The 24,409-nt window shown below is 39.4% G+C and overlaps 1 long non-coding RNA gene across 2 annotated transcripts in view; it reads right to left on the bottom strand.

Annotated features, from left to right (window-relative positions):
• Nucleotides 1–1,997: 1,997 nt before the first annotated feature.
• Nucleotides 1,998–24,409, bottom strand: part of LOC129530474 (uncharacterized) — a 47,053-nt gene continuing 24,641 nt past the window's right edge. Inside the window, exons 3-5 of one of the 2 annotated variants that reach the window (XR_008675841.2) lie at nucleotides 11,891–12,055; nucleotides 9,254–9,363; nucleotides 1,998–7,867 (exon numbers count right to left, since the gene is read on the bottom strand). This is a non-coding gene — a long non-coding RNA (uncharacterized lncRNA). Of the gene's footprint in view, nucleotides 9,364–11,890; nucleotides 12,056–24,409 lie in introns of both variants that reach the window. The other variant, XR_010132437.1, reaches the window with a different exon arrangement.

Below are 24,409 nucleotides of genomic sequence, written 5' to 3'. Positions count from 1 at the left end.
TTTTTGTGTGGAATCTTAAGGATTTTCTACATATAAGAATATATTTTGTGTACACACTTTGATGCAGTTTATTTCATTGTCTTTTTTAATTTCTCTGATTGAAACTTCTAATACTGTGTTGAATAAAACGGCTGGCAAGAGCAGACATTCACTCTGTCTTCTGAGCTTAGAGGAAAGAATTCTGATCTTTTCCTCTGGAATATGTTGTTTGCTGTGGGTTTTTATATGTGAATTTTACAATGATGGTTTCCTTTTATTCCTAATTTATTGTTTTTATAATAAAATATTTTGAATTTTGTAAAATACATTATCTGTCTTAATGAGAGAATACTTTTTAAAAATTTTGTTAATGTGGCATATTCATTGATTAATTTTCATATGCTTAAACTTTTGTTAAGAAAGACTAGCTAAGTGAACCAGTGACAGTGGAAAAACATAAAGAAATCTATACTGGCTGTGATCAATTATTTGTAAACACCACTGCACTGAAACCAGCCATATGCTAAAACTTCCTTGCATTCCAATAATAAATTCCCCTTGGTCATGGGTTGTAATCTTGCTAGTATGCTGCTGAATGTAGTTAGCTAGGATGATGCTGAATAATTTTGCATCCGTGTTCATAAGGGATATTAGTCTATGGGTTTTTGTCGTCTCTTTGTCAAGCTTTGGTATGAGCTAATGCTGGCATCATGGAATAAGTTTGGAACTGCTCTCTTCAGGCTTTTGGTAGACTTTGGAAAGGATTTTAGTTCTATAAATGCTTGATCTAAGTCACTAATGAAGCAAACAAAACAAGGGCCTTTCTTCATGAAGAGGTTTTTAATTACTGATTCCATTTCCTTAGTAGTTTTGTATCTATTCAGATTTTGTATTTCTTTGTAATCAAGTCTTGTATACCTAGGAATCTGCCCACTTTATCTAGGTTTTCCAATTTATCATCCTATCATGGTTCACAGCACACTTTTTTAAACATTTTGTTTCTTTGAATTAGTAGTAATGTCCCACTTTCATTTCTCATTTTAGTATGTGAATATGCTGTTAATTTTTTGTCTGTGTAGCTGAAAGTTTGCCAATTGTTAATTTTTTGAAGAACTGAGAATGAACTTTTGGTGTTTTGGAATTCTATTGTTTGTATAATCTCTATTGCATTTATTTCTGCTAAAATCTTTAATATTTTCCTCTTTCTCTTTGCTTTGCATCTAATTTGGTCTCATTTTTCTAATTTACTAGGTGATAAAGTTATTATTTATTTGAGATCTTTGTTCTTTTTAAATGTATTTTTGCTGCAAACTTTTCACCTTAGCACTGTTTTTGCTGTTTCCCATAACTTTTGATGTGTTTTGTTTTTATTTTTCTTCCTCTGTAAGTATGTTCCTACTTCCTCTGTGATTTCTTCCTTTACTTATTGGTTGTTTAAGGGTATGTTGTTTAATTTATACAATTTTGTAAACTTTCTAACGTTTCTTCTGTTATTGATTTAATTTGAGATCTACTATACAACCCATCGTGGAGAATTCCCCATGTGCATTTGAGAAGAGTGTGTAATCTCTTTTGTTGGATGGAGTATATTGTATATATCTGTTAGATCGATTTGGTTCATTGAGTTAGTCAAGAACTCTATTTCCCAATTTATCATCTATCTCATTTTTCTATTCATTACTCAGAGTGGAGTATTAACTCCTTCAACTATTATTTTAGAACCGCCTTTTTGTCCTTTTAATTCTGTTCACTTACGCTTTCTATATCTAAATGTTTTATTATTAGGTATGGGTTTAAACTATTTCTATCTTCCTGCCAAATGGACAATCTATGACTATATAATGTCTTATTGTCCCTTTTAAGTTTTTAAGTCTATTTTGTCTGCTATTAATATAGTCATTCCCAGTCTCTTTTTCATACTATTGGTATAAAATAATTATTTTCTTCCTTTTTTTTATAACCCTCAAGTCCTGTGGAAGGCTAAGAGCAGCATTACTTAATTTAAAATGCAGATAAATCTTAAATCAATGGCTTAATGTTTGTACAAGCATTTAAATGGAAATGAACTACGCAGTCTACGAGGAACAAGGGATATCAGTTGGGTCTAAGAAGAATCGTGCCAAAATGCTCTAGGAGGAAAAGCTGCTGGGAATTAGGACTGTGATAATGGTCTTCGGGGTCAAGAATGAAATGGGGAAATGGGGATGCTCAGGGTCAGGTACATGCTTAGCAAAAGACCCAGAAAACCCTAAGCTCTCACCTCTGCATTTTAAACTCTGCACAAGTAGAAAGTAGAGGCGCAAGGAGAGTTGTAACTTTATGCTGATTGGTAAAGGCATGCTCCAAGACACATACATAGATCCCAGTTGAAAAAATCAGATATTTATTTTTAGTGAGGGTTAAAAAATCTGGAGTCTCACTTTCCAATTTAGGTTTAGTGAAAATATTTGGGGAGATTTGCATTGATCAATTCATCCTGAGGTCAAGAAAATGTTGATTTTGGCATTTGGAACCTCCAGTAAAGGACTAGCCTCCTCCTAGAGGTGTTCTTTGGGCTTTTGGACTCAGTGACACACTACTGGTTACACTGATTTGAAAGTCAGCTAAGAGCTTGCTGCAGAACCCCTGCCAAACTCAGTTTCACCCATAGAGGGCTAGAGCATCCCCAGCTGGTAGAAATTTTATGCCTCCTTTTATCCTCTGAAGCAAAGCTGCTGTCCCTGTGGGGCCCCCAATTTACTGGGTATTTCCTATATGACTGGTCCTGGTCCATAGATGAGTCAGGGAAGGTGAAACCTCATGATGTCCACTGGGCCGCTGTGGCTGTTTAATCTGTGCCAGCCATACGGAACCTGACATGAGTGGTTGCTCCTCTCAAAGGTCAGAACTCAGGGTTTGGGGTAATTGCACATATTCTATATGTTTGGTTGTCTACAATGGAAACTGTAGACTGTCTGAATGTCTTTTGGGCTGCAAACCGGAAACAATCTCAGATGCTGATCTAACTGGATCACTCCTCTAGAAGTCCACGGTAAGGGTTTGTTTTCTAGAGAGTGACAACAATCAAGCTGCAGATTGAAGCTAAATCTGTGTCTAACGCAGAGTCTAATACTGCAAGCCAGATTTGGGGATGCTGGTGAAAGTTGACCTACTTGTCTCGTGGTTGAACAATTCCTGGACCATACCTAGCAGAATAACCAGAAGTGGACTTTTGGCCCACTTCTTGAGATATCAGTCACCACTCTGGACATCTTCAGCATAACAGTAAGCCGACTCCATCCATACCATGTGTCCCTTGAAGCTAATCTGTGCCATCTTTTAGGCTTTTGAGACCAATTGAGCTCTGACTTCGTGGCATTTTTGACCACATGTACTAAAACGAGCCAACTCTATGATGTTCCCTCCTTTTCCACACATGTTGGTTAGATAATTTGTTGATTAGGTATGGTTTATTATCTCTTCCTGATTGCCTCCAAGATAAGGATGAAATGTTTGGGGGATCTAGGAATCTATTTCACAAACTTGGAATTTCGTGCTAATAATTCCTGGGTGAAATGTGACTTTCTTTCCCATAACTGCAATTCTAGGCAAGCCTGGCTTTTGTATCCTCTGAGTTGCATCTCAGCCTAGTAGCAGTTATGGGACTCCAACTTAGTTCCAGCTAAGATTTATGTAAATATTCTTGTCTCTATTTTACCTGGCTCTACTAGATAAAATGTCTAGGAAAAAGTAGAGGGCGACTAGAATAAAGATGAAATTATAGGTACAGGAATGAGACACACTGATTCTGTGGAAGTAGTGGGAAAACAACCTGGAACCTAGGGAGTGAACAACACAGACCTCGGAAGCTACGGGAAACGGTGGGACATTAACAACTTTTTTCCTTTCTGAACAACCCCTGGCGCAGCCCACAGAAAGGTCTGGAAATACTATTAGTTAGATCAGACGGTAAGGCAGAGGCTGTGGATTCATCTCCTTTTGGTCCCAACATTACTCTTAAGAATCCTTTGAGACTATTCTATCTCTCCGTGATGTAGGCATGGAACTCTAGTGGGCAGTGTGCACTCTCGGTGCCCATGGTTCCAGGCCACAGTTTTTCAGATGATGGACACCAGTTGCTTTTCCCTGAAGAGACTTAGTACCCTGTGGCTGAGCTTAAGTGGGACTCTAGACAGCATTGATTGCATTTTCTTCTTCCTCTATGAACTGGGATTTCTCCTTCTGTTTTTCTACTGTCTAGAGGTGAATCTGTATTTGTCAATATTTAGGTAAATCAGAGACATAAATCAGGTAAGGAACCCTAGACACTGCTTCTAGGCTAGCTGGACTCTTGCCTATTTCCCTTCTCACTTTATGAGATCAATTATATTGGCACAGGTTGATACCCTTAGATAGAGTCTCTCAGGAACAATTAGAGAAGCATACTTCTAGAGAAGCTGGTAGGACAGGGCAGGAGGGCCAATGAGGATCAAAGTTTCTGTCCAAATTTTTGAGCCTAGCTGTGTGTGGTCGAAGAATCCAGGAAAGATCCCAGATCCCTGAAAGGGATTGTTAAGAGAGGATCCATTAGATTAGAATGCTAGGGTGGGTGTTCATCCGTCACCTTCTGAGTCGGATTTTCAGGGTTAAGACTGTGGTAGGGCTGCAGAGAAATGCTTGCCTGGGAAAGCCTCTGATCGAGTGCAACATAGGTGGCTCCAGCACAAGGAGAAGTCCTCTATTTGAGGAACATTATACTTGTGTGGATGTGTCTGTGCTCTTCCTCAGCAGAGCCCCACTGACTGAATGATTGTTTGAGAATTATGCGTAAAGAGCCCTATATTATTTTGAATTTAGTAAATATTGGAAGAGAAACAAACAATATTATCTACTTTCAAATGGAATAACAGCATGAGCAACTTCCAGGAAAATGTCACAGGAGGAAACTCCAGGGCCTTGCTCATCCCTGGAAACCTTGAAAATCCTGATGCAACCTGTAGGGTTAACCTTAGCAACACTTAATTTTTTGCCATATAGATTTATCTTTATAAAAAATATTTCCATTGGACCTTTATTTTGGTATATGCCATGAAGAATAAATCATTTATTTCCTTTGTGTTAAGAACATCACATTTTTACACCTCATGTATAAATGATGCCATCACCCATGTAGTTTTTATTGCTATGGCCTGAATGTTTATGTCCCCTTTCAAATTCCTATGTGTATAATTTTAGGCGTGAGGACTTTGGGAAAGTGGTGAAGCCAAGAGTTCTTCATCTTCATGAATGGAATCAGTGCTCTTTCAAAGGAAGTTGAAGGGAATGCCCTTGTCCCGTGTGCGAGATGGTACCATCTATGGGGAACAGGGCTCTCACAATATACTAAATTTGCTGCTGCCTTGATCTTGCACTTTCCAGCCTCCATAACTGTGAAAAATACATTTCTCTTATTTATCCTTTACCCAGTCTAAGGTATTTTGTTATAGCAGCCAAGATGCAGTATGACACTTTCTTAGGCACTTTGGTTTATTTCTGAATTTTTAGTTTCAGTGATCTATGAGCTTTTTAATCAATCAAGATTTTTCACAGGGCTTGCCAGTGTTTTTTTTTTTTCAGAGTTTTCTTGTCTATTCTTGTTTGCGTTTTCATCTATATAATATTTTATAGTAACGTGTACTTGCAATATTTAATGGTATCAATACAGGAACAAAATTGAGTTTATAAATAACTTTAAGGACAATTGATGTTGATAATATTGAGTTTTGCTGACTAAGAATATGATACAAATTGTCTATTTGCTTATGTCTACATTCATATATTTCATAAACTTTCTATGTTTTTTCCATATTCCGTACACATTTTTGTAATATTTATTCCTAGCTTATTCTGCTAAAAAGTAATTTAAGAGACAATGAAATTGCAAAGTGTTTATTTGAGTAAGAGAAATTGATAAATTATAAAATATCAGATGGAAAGATATTGAGTGCTTCATTGACAGTGTAAGAAGCAAGTATTTATTTGAAAAATGTAGAAACAAAGAAATCATTTGATTGGTGGTAGCACAACTTTTTTAATTGTTTTTTGTTCGCCTGTTTACCTTGTTGGACAGTTTCTATTTATATAAGGTTGTTGGCTACTCCTGACTGGTTGAGCTTCATTTCTCTTTTCTAAATATGCAGCTACAAGAAATAATTTAAGTTTTGTTTGTATTTGCAAATCAAGCAAGGTTGAGATCACTTATGAGACCTAACTGATTTTGTCTGCTCAGAGATTATTGAGACATGATCTCCATTTTAATTTACTTTAACAAATTTTCTGTACTTTTACTTTCCATCCAAACTGTAACTTATAAATTATTATTGTTGTACATATGTAGGCCCATGTTGTGTATGCTTTGAAGACCTGTCCTGCATTCAAACTCATTTGTATTATGTTATTATTGAATTTGCCCCATTTATTGGAATGATAAACTGCAATCCCCCAACTACAAGAGGTATGAGCTCTGATGAGATAAGAGTAAAGATGAATCAGAAGTGAAAACAGTCCTCCAACCCACACATGCAGTAAAAACAAATTTCACATGAATACAATGAGTAATTATCTAAAATTTAAAATACCCTGAAAACATTAACGTTTATCTCATTATTATGTAATATGGAAATTACAAGACAAAAAAATCCAAAGACTTACTGTTTAAATATAATTGAAGCTTTTTATATGATGAAGTGGTAGATAATTTAAATGTAAAAAGCCAATAGGAAATATATGAAATAAAATAAAATTATATGTAAAAGTGACAATGCCTGTATTAGATTTAACAGTATCTTACAATAAAATAAGTTGAAACCTACAAAATGGAAGAAAGTTTAAAATTAGGCAGATATTATCAGCCAGATGAAGAATAAATACATATGTCAATAAGCATTTAATGTATTTTGTCTTAGATTTTATATGAAATAATAAAAAGTAAGCAAACCAATAGCATGATAGTTTCACCATGATTGATTCAAACTGAAAAAATATTAACATTTCTGCATTAGAAGTTGGATTCATGGATTGGCCTCATGCTGCATTCAAGGCACTTTAGCCAGGATCCAACACTCATTGCCAAGAGTCAGCAGGCTAGAAGTTTGCTTTTAAGATGTTCCCTGGCCTGCGACCAAGACACTTTTTCCTGACTACTTCTTCAACTCTGACATAGGTTTTGCTGATATAAATGCAAACCCAGCTCTATACCTACCAAGCATCTACGTGGCTACAGCTGCACGTTGAGCATTTAGGCACTAGGCAAGAGCTCTTCCCACGTTTCCAAGCAGATTTTCTAGAATTTCCCAAAAATACTGACATTGTCTTTTTGAGACCCCATCTCCCAAAGAGAATCAGAGAGGCGGTCTGGAAGCCATTTAGAATCTCCAGCCTCCAACCTAGTAACAATGGACTTGGATACAAAGACGCAACCTACTGACCTCAAAGACACCAGCCCAGATTCTGGGCATTGAATTCCTTCCTCCCCGTGAAAGATCTCATCTGAGTCACATCAAAGCCCACACTCTTCTTCAACGTTCACCTTCCAGACACGTTCCAAAAGAGCCCCTCAGAATTGTCTTGAGATGAAACAAAAAGTGATGAAGCTCCAGGTTTGGATTGCCTGCCTCATTCCTCACTCCTGAAAAGTCTACACCTGCTGGTTAGAACTCTCACACCTTAGGGAGCCTGGCCTCTCAGAGTGCATCCTCTAACAGGACCTCCTGACATTTTCCTCCTTGGAGGAGAGTGCCCAAGAATAAGAGGGAATACATGGCCTCCACTCTCACATGACTTGATTGACTGATGAACTGATGTCGGAGGAGGAAACATATGTAGGGAACAGCCTGGGTCTTGTGAATCCCTGTTTCCCCAGGTATGATGCCTGTGCAAATGGAGGGAGAATCCTCAAGTATTATTGGGTGGTAGATAAACACTGCCTAATAAAATTAAGTAAATGTGAGGTGACTTGAAGGGGAATTTATCATATGTCATATACAAAATTTTAGTTGGTCAACTTTATTTAAAAACAGTCACAATTCGTAAGGGCATTCAAATATAATTTTAATAGGGAGCTATGAAAATTATCTGCACTTGCTATGTAAATGATTGAGTTAGGGGTAACTATCTGAAGGTCATGAGCTTGATATCTGCTACTTAATTTCATAAGACATTTACTTGCAAATGGTTGCCATTTTTGCTCTCACTGTATGAAAATTTTTTCTTGCAAAGAGCATTCTTATGAAAGAAAAAGTAGAAATTTTGCCAATTTCGGCTATTAAAATGATAAAACTGGTTTGTTTGTTATTCTTAACCAAATGCTGTTACAGATAGCACATAGTACCCATGCTTTGATACTTTTTTGGGTTTTTTTTCACCTTAGGTCAATTGCCTTTCATTTTATTCATCAAACTGCATTTACTGTAGATAGACATTGCAGTTGTCATGTGCCCTATGGATTTGTACTTTGTTAGAAATATGAATTCTCAGGCCGAGTATATTGGCTCATGCCTGTAATCCCAGTACTTTGGGAAGCCGAAGCGGTTGGATCACCTGAGGACAGGAGTTCAAGACTAGCCTGGCCAACATGGTGAAACCACATCTCTCTACTATTTGCAGTTCACATTGTACCTTGCAATGAATATACATTTTATCCAAAAAGCCTAAAAAGTAATGAAATTGGGGTGGGAATGGCTGGAAGTATAGGTGAAACAAAAATGACACATGACTAGTAGCTGTTAAAGCTGGATGAGTGGTCTGCTATCCTTTTTTTGTATTGTGTATACGTTTTTAATGTTCTGTAATAAAACACTTGTAGAAAATGACAAAGTTTATCTACACTTAGCTCTTAAGGTCTTGGTTACCTTTGGGAAGGAGAAAGTGTCAAGGGCATGAGCAAATCTGATTCTTACATATACAAGTGTATTTATTTAGTAATAATTCATCAAGCATTCCATAAATATTTTGTTCCTATATTGCTGTATGCATGTTATTCATCAATAAATATTTAAATAGTACATATTTGCATAAATATCCTAAATTAATATTTTAGAATAATAGCAATGTTTTGTTTTGTTTTAAAGTGGGGCGTGTTCACTCAGGACATCATCAGGTGTATATTAATGTTCCAAGTTATTTATTTATGTTTTAACTTTTGGATGAGTCCCCTAGGTCTTTTAATTTTTACCTCAGTACAGTAACTAGCATGGTTTTAACTTTTTGGAATGCAGCTTTGTTTTCAGAAATGTTCTCCCCGAAGAATGATGCTTACCTAGGCAGGAGCACACAGCACAGTGACGCGTGCACAGGATGCAATGAGCACACACTGCACTGGGTGAACCAGGAACAGAAGGAGAAGCCAGCCTGGGTCTGCAAAATATACTGTGCAGGAAAAGCAGGTAAAATTGAAAGGTCACAATTCAGCAGCAAACGTTTTTACATTCATTTGAGAAATCATTTCTAACAAAAGCTGCTGGTTAAAGCCACGGTTTTGTGGCTTGTCTACACATTGTAATCATCTGCACAACTTTCAACCGTATTTTTTTCAGATCCAGCTCCGAGGATTCTGATTTAATTGATCGATTACAACTTGGGTTTAAGGGATTTTGAAAGTTTTCCTCCCCGCAGGTGATTCTCTTGCGCCAGGGGTAAGAAGCGCTGGATAGGGGTGAGGGATGCTTTAGCTGTGAGAGATATCCATGTATGCTTCAGGATTTGCCCCATCGCATATCTGGAGTTCGGGGTCTTAGAAAATATTCTTGCCCGGTTAAAAATTAAAGGATGGCTTCAATACTTACTTAGCTAGTTGGCTACGTTGCAGAAAAAGAAAATGCCTTTCCAGAGATCAGTTTTTTGAGTCAGAGTTTTGTTCTGTCAGCCAGGCTGGAGTGCAGTGGTGTGATCATGGCTCACTGCAGCCTTGACCTCCCAGGCTCAGAAGATCCTCCACCTCCAGCCTTCTGAGTAGCTGGGACTGAAGGCATGCACCAGGCCTGGCTAATTTTTCAATTTTTTTGTTTTTTTTTTTTTTTGTAGAGATGGCTTTCTCTATGCTGCCTGGGCTGGTCTCAAACTCCTGGCCTCAAATGATCCTCCTACATCAGTCTCCCAAACAGTTCGACCTACAGGCACAGGCAAGCATGCCTGGTGTATTTATTAAAATGTAGCTACTAGAATATTTAAAATTTACATGTGCCTCACATATTATTTCTTAGAGAATTGCCTCATTTTTGAAATCTCAGGCTGCCTGCTCTAAAACCTGGATGTGCCAGGAAAGTAAAAAATCTGAAATTTTAAAATAATTGTCATTATATTGCTTCCATGTATGAATAACACATATATATTTTTCATAAATTCAAATAATCTTACACACAAATGTAAATGCAAGTATTTTACAGGTACGGCCAGTGTCCAGTGCATGAAGGAAGCCCTGCCAGTAAAGGATCCAGGAAAAACCTATAATTCTTTCTTTATTCAATCCAGTGTCAAATCACATATGTCACTCATGGTCTGAGGGGGCGTGGTGGGGAATTGAACTATATCCAATCATGGGTGCTGGAGTGGAAATTATCTAATCAGATGCACAGCTGGAGAAGAATGGGCAGCTTTTTGATCTAGGGAGGCCTTTGCCTGTCTCTCCACTCAGAGCTCAGGACACTAGAGCCACCTCAACGCAATCGCCTGTTTTTTAGTTGTTTTAACACTCCAAAAGAGAATTAGTTTTCTCATTCATTTTCCAAATGCGTGGCAAGAAGAGCCTCAAATCTACCACCCTGTTACCACAGCCTAACTCTGGCTTGCAATCAGATTTTAAATTTCCAGTTCTTTCCTGGCACTCACCAACACTAACTAACCTTGTGTAACTCACAACATTATCAACTGTTCTTTATTGTACATTTTAGACACAGTATTTTAATTCTGCATTTCTTCAAAAAGCAGTGGATGACCCTTAAAAAAATTTTCATTTGTGAACATTTTACAGGACGTGAAAGCAGATAATAATCCCCTGACAATCCACAGTAAAAAAAAAAAAAAAAAGGAAAGAAAATATTTGTGCCCCTTTCTTTAATCTTCCCTTGGCACAGGCACCCCGTCAGAATGCCTTTGGGTTGAGGTTTCATGTTGGAAACCTCACAGGGCAATACATCCTCAGCCATCCTGTGTTATTTTCTTGGTTTTGGGTTTCAAAACTGTTTGAGAATCCCCAAGACACCAACACTGGTCATGACTCTTGAAGTGTCTAGTAAATAGCATCCCTTGTGTCATCTCCTCTCAGTGAACAGCCCAAGGTATGGGAATGCAGCCTCTTTTTGGAGTGGTTGGATGCACTATACCTGGAAGGAATCTCCAGGTATACCTTTGCGTTAAAAGCAAACCCCTTAGGACATTAAGAATTTCTTACCCCAACGCTTAGTTTCCATTCCTTAGAGACACATTGCAGGCCAGGCAACTGGATGCTGATATTGAGGAAAAAATGTCCTCAGATTGGTGAAGGGAGAGAAAATATTTCAAAGGACAAAGAAACCCAACCTAGTGAGGCAGTGCAAAAACCTGCAAAGTAAAATGCACCTCACAGACACGGTGGAGCACAGCGTAGCGGCTCCTGGTAGGACGCTCATGACCCACTTCACTGAACCAGATGGGAGCAGAGAAAATACCCCAAGTAATAGAATGGCTTGACTTGACCCTTGGGTCAGATATGTCTGTGTTTCAATCAGCATTGTCACCTTCTAATTTTGTCACCTTGAAAATATGACTGTATTTATTTTAACTTCACTTTTTCATTAACTGTAAATTATGTTTTATCAGTAGAGCTTCAAAAGTATGAAAATATAAAGCACATTAAGTTGGTGAATTTTGAATAAAATTAAGTAGTAATATATTTCATTTGTTAAAAATTGTTACTTACCTATTTCTTCAGCAGAATGAGTGTAGCATGTCTCCCAGGTCTGTTTTTTATTTGTTTGAGAGGTGATTTCAAGCAGAATCTCACAGCTTACTTTTGGAAATGCTACCAGGTGTAAAGACAGGGATAGTCTCTCTTCCACTACGGTGGTAGGAAATGAATACATATCTGCAAGCACATGAGGTAGATTAATTGTCAAATTACATATATTTATCGCATAAGTTATTCTTTTTTTCAAAACAGAGAACTTGTGAAAGTGAATATCTCTATTCCATATGCTGCCATCTGGGTGTTTGAGGGTAATGCTAAGTTTTAGGAGCTGGGACTTGGCACCTCCTGGAAGTGTTCACATATGATTAATTGTTTACTAAATGATTTGTTATGAACATAATTAAATTACATATTTATTTTCTGAAAGGGATAGATACTTTGGCTTTTCTTGATGAGTTATAAGATACAAGCCCCTTATAATGTTTTTATTTTATTTTATTCTGTTATTTTTTAGATGTAGTTTCACTCTTGTTGCCCAGGCTGGAGTGCAATGGCAAGACCTCTGCTCACTGTAACCTCCATCTCCTGGGTTCAAGTGATTCTCCTGACTCGGCCTCCCGAGTAGCTGGGATTACAGGCATACACCACCACACCAGGCTAATTTTGTATTTTTAGTAGAGACGGGGTTTCTTCATGTTGGTCAGGCTGGTCTCAAACTCCTGATCTCAGGTCATCTGCCCACCTAGGCCTCCCAAAATGCAGGGATTACAGGCATGAGTCACCATGCCCGGCTGTAATTTCCTCTCTTTTATACCTTAGATTTGAATAATTTTTGCTGGATTCTTCAAACATGAAGTATTTTTTAAATTGAAAACTGAATGACTAACTGGTAAGTAGAAGTCTCAGACCATTGACTAAAAGCTAAGGCCCACCTTGACCCTTCAAAAGAGGACCACTGAAGGCCCAGTTGATTATTCCTGGGTGTCTGCCCTGCAAGTGTCCAAGCCTACTCACACCAACCACGGAAGGCGCCTTTGTCACTGCCAGAAGATATAGAGCCTTGGTAAACTGGAAGTTCACAGGCAGATGCAGTTGAGGTTGAGACAGAAGAAATGTTGGGAGATTCTTTTTAGAATGGAATTGTTATTGTCCTGAGACTGTTTCTAGACTTGGTCTATGAAGTTACCTAAGAAGTATTGTAACAAAGAAAAAGTACAAATGATTAGATCTTTGAGGATCTCAAAGGTTAGGTGGAAAAGGGCTTTATTTCATAGGGAGGAGAAAACAAGTTTACAAAGAAGGTTGGAAAGGAAACACAGGATGAAGTGTAGCAAAATCAGATCCCAGATAAGATAATGTTTCACCTTGAAGTCAGCCTGTTCTTAGGAGGGGTATGTATAAATAAGGGTTGTAGGTTTGCTGAAGCTGTGGATGAGTCAAAGTTCAGGGGCTGGTTGGAAGAAGAGAAACAAGCAAAGTTTCTGTAAAGAGTATGTTATTTTGACCACTGAAGACTAAATTACTGAATGGTTGTTCATTTTTAAAAATGGGAATTTGCAATCTGTGTCCATCTTTGTGATAGGTTAAAAAAACAGTGGGGAGCATCCTCAAAGTCATCAGGGCAAGCACGCTTCTCTTCACTAAGCTGTTCTTTGAGAATGTAAAGAATGGAGGAATTTCTTTAAATATAGCTATTTCCAGGATTACCTTCACCCACAACTGTTCCTTGCCCTACACATCTCTTCAATTTGGCTGTTTCTGAGTTATATTTTTATAATAAAGTAGTAAATATAATTACAGTTATTTTGTTGAGGTTTTTTTTTTTTAGTAATTCTATCAAATTATTTAACTTGAAAAGGGATTTATGATAGTCTCAGATTTATAGGAGGTCGCTCAGAAGTGTAGATGGGCTTCAGGGAAGTGTAACTCTCCTCTGCAGTGAGAGAGGTGATGTGGGACTGAGCCCTGAATTTGTGGGGTCTGTGCGAACTCTAAGTTGTGTCAGAATTAAATTCTGGGGCAACAAATGGGTGTTGGAGAATCATTGGCTTTTCAGGGAACTTTCCACATTTAGGATCAAAAGCATTGTAAAAAGAAAGACAATGTGGGGGCCTCCGCTGGAGAGAGACTCCAGGTGTCTCGGGGAAGGTAGGCTCTGCTCTGCACACAGGCTAATACACCATGAACTGCCCTGTGTTTCCAGGCATCCTCCCAGTGTGAGAAGGACCGAGGACTCTGAGGGAAGAAGTTCTGAGAACAGATGACTTCTGCCCTCCTGCCAACCAGAGGCCACCACATGTTTTTCACCCACTGAACATACGCACCGCATGTTGATGTGGTCAAGCCCCTCCCAGGGCAGGGCTTCGGCATCAAGATTGTTGCCCATCCTACCTTTCCTCATAGACTTTCCAACCAAAAACCCACACACGTGCCTACAAGACCCCTGGCATATGCTCTACCTCAGACACCGAATCTGCAGTGGCAACCTGGTTTCTTCACCATCCCAGGTTTCTGTGCCACCTGATCATAATCTCATCTTCCTGCATGGACATAGAAATAAGTCAGAGCAAAGTTTCACCTTGGTCAGTATCTGTAGCATGAACCAGTCCTTCCACCAACCCTGTGCTATCTCCCAATTGTGGGTTCTTAATAGCACCTTCCCCTATTTTACCTTTTAGTTTACCTCAAACCTTTTTCTTTACGTGCACTCAGTGTGTCCAAGCCACCCCTAAGTTGCCTGAATCCAGCACCTACTAAAATTCAGATGTTCAGTAGTTCAAGACCATGGGCCTAGACCATGTTTTTGCAGAAGGAAATACAAATTAGAAATGAGAGGCTCTATTCTCCCATTTGAAAATAAAAAAAGATATTTTTTCTTTTCCCTTTTCTTAAACAATGTAATTTACAAAACTTTTATTTTTAATTTTTTGAGACAGAATCTTACTCTTTTGCTTAGTCTGAAGTGCGATGGCATAATCATAGCTCACTATAACCTTAACTTCTTGGCTTTGAGCAGTCCTCCTGCCTCAACCTCTTAATTACCTAGGACTATAGGCATGCACCTCCATGCCTAGCTAACTTTATTTATTTATTTATTTATTTTTTCAAGACAGTGTCTTGCTCTGTGGGCCAGGCTGGAGTGTAGTGGCATGATCTTAGCTCAATGCAACCTCCGCCTCCCAGGTTCAAGCAATTCTCTTGCTTCAACTTTTTGAGTAGCTGGTATTACAGGCACACACCACCATGCCTGGCTAATTTTTTATTGTTATTATTTTTAGGACAGAAAGGGTTTCACCATTTTGGCCAGGCTGGTCTCAAACCCCTGACCTCATTATCCACCTGCCTCTGACTCCCAAAGTTCTGGGATTACAAGCATGAGCCAACATGCCCAGCCATATTTATTTTATTTATTTTTTTATGGTGACAGAATTTCACCATGTTGCCTGTACTGGACTCAAACATTTGGCTTCAAGAGATCCTCCTGCCTTGGCCTCCCCAAATGTTGGGATTACAGGCATGAACAACCATGCCTGGCCTGGAAAACTTTTATATGTACCTTTTTTCTCTGCTTCTTTGAAATATAAGCAAATCATTTTAACAGCTAAATAAACCTTTCGCCATTCTTCATGACAGAGAATTGTCTTTGTCTAAGACCTGGAAACTATTGTTTTGTTTTTTAATTTGGCAACGATTTATTTATTTTTTATTTTCTGTCTTTTGAAGTAGGCACAGCTCAGTACAGTGGCTCATGTTTTTAATCCCAGTGCTTTGGGAGGCTGAGATGAGAGAATTGCTTGGGCCCAGGAGCTTGAGACCAGCCTGGGTAGCATAATGAGTCTCCTTCTTTATAAAAAATTAAAATCAACTAGCAAGGCATGGTGGCACAGGAGGCTGAGGTGAGAGAATCATTTGAGCCCAAGAGTTTGAGGCTGCAATGAGCCATGATCACACCACTCTACCACTGTACTCCAGCTTGGGTGACAGAGGGAGACCCTGTCTCTAAATAAATAAGCAAATAAAAAATGTGTTTTTCCATACAGAAAAATAAGTAAATAAACAGATAAATAAAATAGACATGGATTTGCTGAGAACAAAGCTAATTACAAGATAACAGAACAGTGAGCACCAAAGATGGGGTTCACCCTAGCAAATGATTCCAGCCTATTAGGACACTCACAGAATATTCCCTGCAGCATGACCGACATGAAAGTAGGATGTTATCATGCCAGGCTGTACCAGCGTTGGAAGACTAAACACTGTGGGGAAGAACCTCCCTTATGGAATATTATCAACAGGTGAGAGCCCCGCTCCTGCCCTGATGGGCTACAGAGATGAATTCTTGAGATAACACATTGCAGAAACATGCATAGAGTAGTTTAACCTTTTTTGTGTGTAACCCTTTCTCCATTTTCCTGCGAAATCCTCCCTAGTAATACTGTTAGCTTTTAAGTTTTGAGGGTCCGATAGGACTGAAGCTGCATGCTGCAGGAGATACCTGGGCAGGAAACTAACACAAACTGCAGCCACAGGCACAAATACTCATGGTCTAATGTAAAGTGAAAACAGTAGAAAGGTCTTTACTGTTATTCACCCAAGTGAGTGAACAGAGATTTTCCATATAACCAACTTGCCACTGAGACGAATGAAGGCCAGATTCCACTGGAACAAGACTATGAGTTACTCATGGGAAGGCTGTAGGACAAAGCCCAGAGATTTTTCATATTTGAGTCTGGGTCCTGGGTGTGTCCCGGTCTTCTCGGCTTTCTGTCTCTAGAGACCCCTATGTGGCTGCTCTCAGCACAGCCCAGTGCTGGCTGTGTTTGCTGGTTTAGTGCACCTGCTCTTTTTCCAAAAAGAGGGAGGAGTTGGCCACATCAAAGTGAATGATGAAGCTCCTCATCAATCTGAATGCAGCTTTGTAAATGTGCCTAGAAACCACGCAAAGAAAAGTCTGTGATCTGCCTTACTTTGACCGTATGTGACACCTCCATTAGAAATTCTGTTTTTCTCTGCACTCCAGCCTGGGTAACAGAGTGAGACTTCATGATAAATAAAAAAGAAAGAGAGAGAGAAGGAAAGAAAGAAAGAGAGAGACGGAAGGAAAGAAAGAGAAAGAAAAAAGAAAGAAAGAAGAAAGAAAGAGAAAGAAAGAAAAGAGAAGAGAAGAGAAGAAAGGAAAAAAGAAAAGAAAAGAAATTCTGCTCTTCAAATTAGGCCCATAAGGAGAATCTGTATAAATCTCCATGAAGGAAGGAAACCAGAGGACAAGCTAAAGTCTTGGAATTCACATCTGAGTACACAGACTCGTTCTCCAACCTTCTTCTTTTTATTCTGCCAGCTATGGCCTAGGTATGAACATGACAGGTACACAAGAGTTCCAACACCAGACAATCTACTTCAGTCCAAGAAGAGTGCCCTCCCTCTTGCTCCCCATCCAACTCATGGTACTAAGAAGTGGTGTGGGACTGCCCAGATGAGTTGACAAGAGACGCTGGCATGGAGGGGCCTGTCCTTGGCTGCCCTGTGTTATATGTAGGTTCACCCGGCCAATAGCCAGGGACATCAGTGATGAGGGCTCAGTTGACATCAGTTACATCTGTGTTATCAGATAAGACTTTTACATTGAGCCTTTGTAAGGCTGAAACTCAGAAATTTCAGGGCACAATGAAAGAGCATCTCACTCTCTTGAGCAACTCTCACCAACAGAGGTGGATACAGAGCTGTCTCAAGAATGTGGATTCCTGGTTTCTTAACTGCTGTTGGGTTCTGACACCAAGAAAGTGTGTTAAACTCTTCAAGGTTCCATCTACTGGGCCCCTTGTTTCCGAAAGACATAGCCCCACTATGCTACTGATTGCTCAGTCTCCTCTTCCATGTCAACTCTATTTGTACACAATTATGCAAACACAACTTCCCCTTAATTCCCTGGAAAGACCTAAATGCAGCCTGGGTTCCAGGATAGAAGAGACAGCTGGAACATAACCTTCTTTTTCTTACCGTCTCTGGGACCCAGTAAAAGTCACTGTATTCAAGGCTTCCCCAGCCTCCTAGCATGCACAGTGGGGATGATGCTAACATCTACTTCCTGGGGAATGTATTAGGTGTATATAAGATAATACATAAAAATAATGATGTAGTGTCACCTGTAGATAATGCACACACTTAGACATGGAAGCATTAGGAGAATAGGTGGGAGGTAGCATGGGCCACAACTCAAACAGGCCTGGTGTCTGGCAGGGTGATCTTGGGAATGTCACTTCTCCACTGGGCCTCATTTTCATTCTGCTCCAGTATGAAGTTGAAATTAAATGTAGATACTGTCCACTGGCATTCATATATTTTAGCTGTCTGTCCCCACCCAAAACTCATTGTGTATTATAACCCCCAGGTGTTAAGGGAGAAACCTGAGGGGAGACGATTGGATTATGGGGACCGGTTCTCCTCATGCTGTTTTTGTGATAGTGAGTTCTCACGAGATCTGATAGTTTCATAAGCATCTGGTACATCCCCTGCTCTCACTCATTTCACTTGTCAGCCACTGTAACTGGAAGGTTTCTGAGGTGTCCCCCCCAATTATGTGGAACTGTGAGTCAATTAAACTTCTTTTGTTTATAAGTTACCCAGTCTCAGGTACTTCATCATTGCAGTATGAGAATGATCTAATACAGGAATTCAACATTCTAGTGCTTTCTCTTTATATTTAGAATCATATCCATGTGCCTTATCATGTCTATGACAGAGGAAGTCTTCACAAAGTCTCTCAGTACTTGGTGGTGAGTGACTCAGTTTTTTATTGAATAAAATGGAATACTTCCTGATGCCAGTAGTATGGCCCTTCGGTTTTGAGGAAAATATCATCTTGTAGGTTGGCTAACAAGGAGATAGGAGTTCAGATCAAATTTGTTTTGTTTTACTGGCTTTAAGGCAGTGATTAGAAAAGGCCAAAAGGTGGGTTCTGTAGGGGATTGCTGGAAGGAAAGTAGGAACATGGAAAGTCATGAGACATACACAGTCATCTCTTCTTGCTTCCTCACAGGTCACATGCAAATTCAGGGAGAGTTAGTATGAAGCACACAATGGAAATTTGGGCTTCAACATCTGCAAACTGATGCTTCATGTACTTCAGTTGGCCATATTGGTTCCAACAATTTCAGCCAATGTTTAAAAATGTTATAGCAGTTAAAATTTTAGTGTTTCAACAAGCCGTTTCCTATCTTTCATTCTGAAGATCCATTTTTAAGTCTTTTTTTAAACAGTATAGGGGGTACAAATTCAGCTTCTGTCCAATGAAATACAGAAAAGGATATCACTTTTGTATTAGTTCAGGCTGCTATGCCAAAGAACCATAGATAGGCAGTATATAGACAACAGGACTTAATTTCTCATACCTCCAGAGGTTCAAATTTGAGATCAGGGTGTCAGCATGGTTGAGCTCTGGTGATGACTCTCTTCTGAATTTCAGCCTGCACACTTCAGGTTTTACCCTCATTTTGCAGGAGGATGAGAGCCCTCTGCGGTTTCTTGTATAAAGCCAGTAATCTCTATTATGAGGGTCCCACCCTAAGGGGTTAATTACATCCTACCTCCTTATAGCATTACGCTGGGGGTTACAATTTTAACACAAATATAGAAGAAAAATTATAGTAACTCTCAAATTTTTTTTCTTTCTTTCTTTCTTTTTTTTTTTTGAGACGCAGTTTCACTCTTGTATCCCAGGCTGGAGTGCAGTGGTGTGATCTCGGCTTATTGGAACCTTCGCCTCCCAGGTTCAATTGATTCTCCTCCCTCAGTCTCCCAAGTAGCTGGGATTACAGGCATGCGCCACCACATCTGGCTCATTTTGTATTTTTAGAAGAGACGGTGGTTTCACCATGTTGTCCAGGTTGCTTTCAAATCCTTGACCTCAGGCGATCCACACATCTCAGCATCCCAAAGTGCTGGGATTACAGGTGTGAGACACCTCACCGTCAAGATTTTTTTAAAGCTCTAATTTTTCTCCTACTGGGTTTTTCTTGTTTGCGCCCTCGATCTTTCTCTCTGTCTCTTTTTGTGTAAACCTTTTTGTCCAATTCTCTCTCTCCATTGTATTCCTCAAACACAGGAAGCAAGCTCCAATGCTATGAGATGCTCCATGTAGAGACCCACATAACAAAGGGCTGAGGGGGTGCTCAGACGAGTAGAGAGAAAGAAAGTCAGGCTCTCTGTCCACACTAAGCCCTGTCAGTTTTCACATGAGTCAGCTTAAAGGCTCATGCTTTACAAGTCCAGCTTCAATTAAGACCACAGCCTCCAGTCTCATAAAAGACCTGAAGGCAGAGGTAGCCAGCTGAACTGTGTCCAGATTCTGGCCCACACAAATTAGGAGATATTATATGTTGTTGAAAAGTGCTGAGTTTTAGGGCAATGTTGTCAGAAAGGAGCAGATATCTAACCTCATCTCCCAGGCCCTAGGATTCTCCATCCCTCTGCTTATCTCTTCCTCAGGCTGTCTGCAGCCAAACTATTCCCTTTTTACCTCTGCCAAACTCACACCTATGAGTCTTTTCACTAAGGGTGGCTTCTCCCTGACACATGCTTGTGCAGATGTCTCCCTGCTGTCATCATGGATTAAAAGTCACCTCAGTGAGGCCTGAGGTCCTCCCATGCAATAATTTTCCAGCTTTTCTTCTCAATAATCTACTTTATATTATAGTCTTTGCTCTTTTCTTTCACAAATACTTGCTTTAGTGCTTTTGTCCAGCGGTCCTCAGACTGTTTGGTCCTGCATTGGGGGGTGCAGGCATCATGTAATAATATTCTGTACCACATGTTGGACCCACCAGGGTAGCTGGCAAAGGGTGAGTGCAAGGAAAAAAAGACTGGCTAAGTGATTACATGGGGGATCTCTAATATCCTTTCCTCTTTTGACCACATGATAATGCGGAGATCACTGATAACAACATGAGGTGTGTGACTCTTACTTGTTCCAGCTGCTCCAGCAAAGCTCAGTGGGCACCAGAAACAGAGCAGGCTGTAACCACCTCCAGGCCATCACTAACCCTACAGCCCCATGCAGGAGCACTACGGAACAAATCTGGTATCTTGATTTTTCTGTCCTCAAGACACTGGTTCTTCAAGGTCCTAGGGGATAAAGTAGCAGGATCTGAAGGCCCCAAGTATAATGAGTGACCTAGGAATCCCGTTTTGCCCTCTCTTTGCCTCCACCTTTTGGGTTGTGCTATTTACTCATGAGGTATCCTCCCCTTATCCAGTGAAATTATTTTCTACCACTTTCAAATGAGGACCTTAAGAACCCAACAGTAGCTGAGATTTTCCGTGGACATCAGCCTCAGAGTCCAATGCTCTGGCACATTTAACTCTGTCTCATCTTCATCTACCCAAGATGCCTCTCAAGTGGCCATGCCTCCCTCTGATTTGAAGGATCTGCAGAGAGTGGGTGCATTTTTGCAGTCTCAGAGCAAGAATCCAGGCTGGCAGACACTTATGAGTATGTGAAATCATTGAGGTCACCCACTTCAGGCACCACTATTTATAAGGAAGAAAACAGGCTTTCCTGTAGGCACTGTCTACATTAGGCTGAAGTGGAGCATAGCTCATTTTACTTCCAGTTGCCCTCAGAGCTGGATGCAGAACCCCAGTCCTGTTATCTTGAAACTGACATGGAGAGGTCTCCATGTGAACAGAACCCTGAATCTGCTCATTTTCTGTGCTCCTGAATGTGTAGCTACAGACTCTAATTTCCAAAACAAACCTGATAGGTGGGACGGAGCCAAGGCCTAGGAAGCTGGAGCCCTCTCTAATGCTCTGGAGCCTGCCCACCTCCTGAGACCTGGACCAGCATCTGCCTCTTCTGGGGCCTCAGTTTCCCAACTGTAATGTAATGAGAAATTAAATGTAAAACTGCATAAACATATGCTCTGTGAGAATTTGGTGTCAGAGTTCTCAATACTGGATGATATTTTGGGATGGGGTGGGTTTGGGACCCATGGGTTCTCAGGCCTCCTGTCACACCCAGTGCAGTAGGTGTAGAGCTCTGGACAGCCAGGTGTTCTTTCCTGAGCCAGCTGATTACAACACAATGGACCAAGGGCTCTGATCTTAAATATGGTTTCACAGGATACCCCACCTTCAGCCACCACCTGCTCTGTGCTTCCCATATTTTGGGGAGCTGATGACAAACCCCATTATAGTGAGGAAGACCCAGAAACTAGACTTGTGGGCCTGGGGAAAAGAAAAAAACACTTTTCTATTTCTCCCAAACTGTAGAATCTCTTGTCAAATATTTAATTTTGATTATATCTGAGCTTGATAATACGTTCATGTGTTAACAGCTGCTTAAATTTATTTTTTCTGTGAAGTGTGGGATAATGTCTTTGCCACATTTTAAATCAAATTCTAAAAGCTCTCTTTAGAGTGGAGAAGTGAGCATCTTTGTAATATAAAGTTCACATATTTGTTGCCAGTTTGTTCTTTTTGTTTTTGTTAAAATGTTTTGTTTTATTCTGATTTGGATGTCTTTTGGGGTTTTGCTTTGTGGCTATTTATTACTGCAGTGTAACTTCTCCTCTAATTGACTGACAGGTTTATACATTCTCAATAAAATATTTTTGTAAAATCTTTGTAAAAATTGTGTAGTCTATTTTACATTACATAAACATAAAACAGTCAAGACTGTCATGATGAAAAAGAAAGATTGAGGGCTTAAAAAGTAAAATACGACACAGCTAAAGTAGTGTGTAAAGGGAAATTTACAGCACTAAATCCCCACAAGAGAAAGCAGAAAAGTGTCTAAAATCGACACCGTAATATCACAAATGAAAAAACTAGGGAAGCAAGAGCAAACAAATTCAAAAGCTAGCAGAAGACAAGATTTAAGATCAGAGCAGAACTGAAGGAGATAGAGACACAAAAAGCCCGTCAAAAAAATCAATGAATCCAGAAGCTGGTTTTTTGAAAAGATCAAGAAAATAAATAAACTTCTAGCCAGACTAATAAGGAAGAAGGGAAGAATCAAATACATGCAATAGGAAATGATAAAGGGGATATAACTATTGATCCCACAGAAATAAAAAGTATCATTAGAGAACATTATAAATACCTCTTTGCAAATTAACTAAAAAATCTAGACGAAATGGATAAATTCCTGGACACATATACCCTCCCAAGTGCAAACCAGTAAGAAGTCGAATCCCTGAATAGGCCAATAAAAAGTTCTAAAATTGAGGCAGTAATTAGTAGCCTACCAACAAAAAGAAGTCCAGGACCAGACGGATTCACAGCCGAATTCTACCAAAGGTACAAAGAGGAGCTGGTACCATTCCTTCTGAAACTATTTCAAACAATAGAAAAAGAGGTACTCCTCCTTAACTCATTTTATGCTTCCAGCATCATCCTGAAACCAAAACCTGGCAGAGGCACAACAAAAAAAGAAAATTTCAGGCCCGTATCCCTGATGAACATCGATGTGAAAATCCTCAATAAAATACTGGCAAACTGAATCCAGCAGCACATCAAAGAGCTTCTCCACCACGATCTAGTCAGCTTAATCCCTGGGATACAAAGCTGGTTCAACATATGCAAATCAATAAATGAAATCCATCACATAAACAGAACTAATGACAAAAACCACATGATTATCTCAATAGATGCAAAAAAGTCCTTCAATAAAATTCCACACCTCTTCATGGTAAAAACTCAATGAATTATGTATTGATGGAACCTATCTCAACATAATAAGAGTTATTCATGACAAATGCACAGCTAATATCATACTGAATGGGCAAAAACTGGAAGCATTCCCTTTGAAAACCTGCACAAGACAAGAACACCCTTTCTCCCCACTCCTATTCATTATAGTATTGGAAGTTCTGGCAATCAGCCAAAGAACGAAAGAAATAAAGCGTATTCAGATAGGAAGAGAGGAAGTCAAATTGTCTCTGTTTGCAGATGACATGATTGTATATCTAGAAAACCCTACCATCTCAGCCCAAAATTTCCTTAAACTGATAAGCAACTTCAGCAAAGTCTCAGGATACAAAATCAATGTTCAAAAATCACAAGCATTCCTATACGCAATAATAGGCAAACAGAGAGCCAAATCATGTGTGAACTCTCACTCACAATTGGTACAAAGGGAATAAAATACCTAGGAATCCAACTTAAAAATGATGTAAAGGACCTCTTCAAGGAGAACTACAAACCACTGCTCAAGGAAATGAAAGAGGACACAAATAATTGGAAAACAATCCATGCTTATGGATAGGAAGAATCAATATTGTGAAAATGGCCATACTGCCCAAAGTAATTTATAAATTCAGTGCTATCCCCATCAAGCTCCCGTTGACTTTCTTCACAGAATTAGAAAAAAAAACTACTTCAAATTTCATATGGAATCAAAAAAGATCTTGCATAGACAAGACAATACTAAGCAAAAAGAACAAAGGTGGAGGCATCATGCTAGCTGTCTTCAAACTATACTAAAAGGCCACAGTAACCAAGACAGGATGGTACTCGTACCAAAACAGATATATT

This window comes from Gorilla gorilla, chromosome 22, assembly GCF_029281585.2.
Source record: "Gorilla gorilla gorilla isolate KB3781 chromosome 22, NHGRI_mGorGor1-v2.1_pri, whole genome shotgun sequence".
NCBI lineage: Eukaryota > Metazoa > Chordata > Mammalia > Primates > Hominidae > Gorilla > Gorilla gorilla.
The sequence above is the reverse complement of the archived record's forward strand: the minus strand, read 5'-3'. Positions and strand labels throughout refer to the sequence as shown.